This window comes from Loxodonta africana, chromosome X (genome assembly GCF_030014295.1).
Source record: "Loxodonta africana isolate mLoxAfr1 chromosome X, mLoxAfr1.hap2, whole genome shotgun sequence".
NCBI lineage: Eukaryota > Metazoa > Chordata > Mammalia > Proboscidea > Elephantidae > Loxodonta > Loxodonta africana.
In genome coordinates, this window is record NC_087369.1 from 122799493 (window position 1) to 122804050 (window position 4558).

At 48.0% G+C, this 4558-nt stretch overlaps 1 pseudogene; it reads left to right on the forward strand.

The window, feature by feature from the left end:
- Positions 1–1827: 1827 nt before the first annotated feature.
- Positions 1828–3668, forward strand: LOC135228946 (uncharacterized; annotated as a pseudogene).
- Positions 3669–4558: the final 890 nt, after the last annotated feature.

Consider the following 4558-nt stretch of genomic DNA (forward strand, 5'->3'; position numbering starts at 1 on the left):
GTTATGCTTTTTTTTTTATAACTTAGAAGTGACTAGGTTTAGGACCCACCCTACTCCGATATGACCTCATTAATATAACAACAACAACAAAAAAAAACTTATTTCCAAATAGGATTATAGCCACAAGTACAGGGTCCAGGACCTCAATAGATATTTTGGGGGGGACACAACTCAATACATAACAAGAGAGTTGGCCAGATTTGGTTATTAATTGAATGTGAGAGACAAAGTAGAAGGAGTCAAGGATGATAACCAGGTTTCTCGCTTAGCCCATGGGTGGATACTAAGGCAGAAAACAAAAGAAGAGAAACAGGTCTAAGTTGAAAGAAAGAGAGGGAATATTTAAAAAAAAAAACTCTATATATATAGAGAGAGAGAGCCCTAGTGGCTCAGTGGTTAAACCCTCAGCTGCTAACCAAAAGGTCAGTGGCTCGAACCCACTAGCTGCTCCATGGGAGAAAGATATGGTAGTCTGTTCCTGTAAAGATTACAGCCTTGGAAATCTATGGGGTCGTTCTACTCTGTCCTACAGGGTTGTTATGAGTAGGAATCTACTTGATGGTATTGTATCTAAATATATATATATATACATACATACCAATATCTCCTTGAGGTCGGGGATAAAAAATATGACCCTTCTCCCCTGGAAATATACAACTGCCCACCACAAACATGCAGACAATTTTCAATACATTTTAAGAGCTCCCATGGACTTCTGAGCTGACAACACCTGTGCTAAGATTACTCATTATGATCTGCATGGAGAGTTCCTGGCATAAATGAGAGGATGTACGTGAGGGGAGCACCAGGGTGGATTTGGACTGTCAAACAGTGACCCATCAGCAAGACTAAACTCTTCCTAGGTACCCCGGAGGTGAGGAGGTCAGGGGTGAGGTGCAAGATAGCAGAAAGGGTCCAGGGAGGCTTCCATTGGGCACTGTGAATAAGGGCAGAAGGCAGGTAGGATTTTTTCTCCAGGCTTCTTGGAATATTCCACCACAGAGGTGTATAAGGGAGCCTGTTCTGGTTTCCAGTATGGGAAAAGAGCTCCCGTCTAGGCTGGGAGATGAGTCACTAGGTGGGAATTTGGGAAGAAAGTGAGGGAATAACTCAATGGCATCTACTAAGACCACCAGCTCAGTCACCTGCCCATGCATATTTTTGGAGTGAGCAAGAGAGTCAGGTGCCTGAAGGAAGGAATGAGAGGCTCTGGAATAACGGAGGTGTCGGGTGAGCAGCACCTCCCCCACCTCTTGACAGGGCAGGGAGAATCGGACCATCTCTGCAGCCAGAGACCTGCCTTGGCATCACAGCTCTTCCCTTGCTTAGGTCTTCAAATCATCAACAGTTAATAGCCATTAAATTTCAGCAGTCTGCAAATGCTTTTCCATGTTTGATGAATGTGTTTTATAATAATATAAAAGAGTTTATTTAAAAAGCCTGAAATTTCTCCCAGAACGGAAAAAAAAAAAGTGGATCATTTACATAGAATGGCCAACATCCGACGACTGGACTTCTTTCTAAAGATTTACTTCATGTATCATTTTAAAAATATTGGATGTTTCAGAAAGATTACCTTTTTTCACACATATTTGAAACAAGCTAGTATTTTTCAAAAGTGATCCTGTTTGGAACCCAGAGAAAATATTTTCTTCGTAGTACAGGTGAATATAATGAGGTTTTTTACTTCAAGTTGAAGCATTTCTTTTCTAATTTTTTGAGGCACGCAGATTTAAAAAAGAAAAAAAAAATTAAGAAGGCTCCCCTTCGTTCTCCCCACCCCAGCCCTCATTCTAAATTTCCTAGAAGGGTATGACTTCAGGGGACATGGTGGGCATTGATGGCTGTGCGTGTGTGGTCTGTGTGGGGATCACGTGGCCGGGGAGAACAGGAGAGAAAGCAGAAATGGCCAAGGCCTGTGGAGGACGCGGGTGGGGGGCGCAGAGCCTCACTGGTAACCAGAGAAGCGCAAACTTCAGGATGGTGATGCCACTTGTGGCCCCTGGGATTGGAGAGCACCAAGACGAGTGACAGTTGGTGCGCACAGGGGCACCGCCCACGGGGGGGTGGAGTGGGGTAGAGGGGGTGTCTGCATGTGGGCGGGTTGGGGGGTCCTGCTTCACTGTCCATCCCCAGGGGGAGGGGAAGGGCGAGCTCGGTTTTGATGCGCGGCCCTCACGTGATCGGGAGCTGCAGAGAGATGCAGCCTTCGGAGCAGTCTTCGCTCGAGTCTGGGTACCAGCTCACCGCTGCCCAGCGCTCGGCGGGCTGGCATCCGGCCCAGGCAAAGTGCAGCAGGTAAGGCCCGGGGCCCGCGCGCCCCGCCCAGGCGCAGTCGCCCGCTGACCTGGCGGCGGGCGCTGGGGAACAGCGCGGCGGATCCCGGCCAGCTTTCCCCACACCCGGAGTTCTTGGGAATAGAAATGGTGGCCCCCAGGTGTGAGGGTGGGGCGCAGGGGCGGCTGGCTTCCAGGGAGGGCAACAGAGCAACTAAGAGAGCGCTGGTAAATCACCCTCGAGCACCGTAGGAAAACGGCGAGCACCGCTGGGGGGGCGGTAGGCAGCGGGCAGCGAGGGGCGCCTGGTCCGAGGGGGCCAGGTGGCGGCAGGGAGGTGCCAAGCGTTCGGCCGCAGCAGCCCCCAGCCCCCAGCCCCCCCCGCCGTCTGCGGGTCTGAGGGTCGCGGCGCTGCACCTGGCGGCGAGGATTGGGGGGAGGAGGAGGAGACTGCCAGGATAGGCCCAGGTCGGTGCGAGGGTGGGGCGGGGGTGGGGCGGGGGCGGGGCAGAGCCCAGTCCGAGCCCCCTGTCACCGCCCCCTCCCCCCCCTGCCCTGTCCTCCATTTTGGTGCCTGCGGAAGGCTGGCGATGGAGGGGCTGGAAAAATGGTGGGCTTGGGCAGGGAGGGGAGAGGACTGGGCGCCCCCAAGAGGGCGCTTGAGTCGTTTCAGGTGGGAAAAATGAAATTTAAAAAGCCTTTGACTATCCAGGGCTCAGAACCTTGAAAAGTGCTCAGTAGAGTCTCTGTCCTTGGTGCTGATCTCTCCACAAAGCATTCAGTCCTTTCTCGCCTTTGTCTCATAGGAATGATGAAGTCCAAAGAGAAACAAGCGGGAAAAAAATCTCGACGTGGAAAATGCCCTCCAGGAAAGTGAAGAACAGGACAAAAAAGAGCAAGACGCTAATAAAGGAGAGCCCTTGGCACTCCCTTTGGAAGCTGGTGAATACTGTGTGCCTAGAGGAAGTCGTAGGCAACTCCGAGTTAGGCAGTCCATCCTGCAGTATAGATGGGACATGATTCAGAGGCTTGGAGAGCCACAGGCAAGGAAGAGAATGTAGAAAGGACTGGGGAGGAGGTGAGAGAGTTGACGGAAAAACTGAGGGGAAAGCAATTAAGTCATAGTCTGTGGGCAATTAGCACTGACCCCCCTCACCATGACCATCACGATGAGTTTTGCCTTATGCCGTGAATCCTGATGTTCTCCATGAAGTTAGTAGGGAGACCCCTGCTTCCTAAACTTATACATGTGAGGTACCTTTGTTGTAAACCTTCTGATGTTACCTGCTTCTGCTGGGTCTCCCTCCTATTACCAGCTTCTAATGGAATGTTGTTTTTGACCCAGTCTGTAAGTTTCTTTCAGCAGGGGAGTCTTACCTTTTGCCTGGAAACATGCTCATTATATATTGTGAAGTTAATAAAGCAGTTTAAAAAAGCAGTCTCTGTATTTATTCTTTTTTATTTCACATCTTACATTCATATATTTAATATATGAACAGAAAAATGCTGAAATTAGATATATTGAAGGATTAATACAGGGGCTCATTTCTAAGAGACAGATTGATGTGCTTCTTTTTTTATTATCTGTAGTTTGAGAATAAATGATCTCTTTATGACCATATAAAAGCAGTAGGGTTACTTAATAAATACTTGGTCACCAAATTTTAATGTCTTAGCCATATGAGTAAAACTAGGAATTCTTTATAAATTGGGAACTATATGTGCTTCACTCAAGTTTGAAATGAGATTATGAATATGTGACCTGTCTTTACCCGCCTTTTGTTCCCATCCCACCTATTTTACAAGACCCTGTACCCTGAGATTTTTCCTTCAAATACTGTACAGAATGTCAAAAGATAGGTCTCACCAGTCCAGCACCCCTCCTCCTCCTTTCAGGACTGCAATGTCTGCTGGGCATGCTGCTACTTTTCTGTCTGACTAGGGGTAGGTGCTTAACAAAAGTATAATTAATAATGACTGCATCAGGAGCTCTCAGTACTTGTCTCAGTTCAGTCCCTCTATAAGTAAACAACCTTGGATATATTTGAAAAATAGCCCCATATCCCACCCAGCAGCCTGGGCCCAAAGATTCTGAAAGTATAGCAAATGCTAAGAGAAAAGCTGGTCTAGTCTATGCAACGAAAATTCAGGGTAGGGTAAGGTAAGGAGGGGCATCTCACACACAACTTAGTAGCCAAAAACATTCATTCAATATTCTAACACAGAAATATATAATTTTTGTATCTCCCTGCAACCCTCCCCAATTTACTGTTAACAGTCTT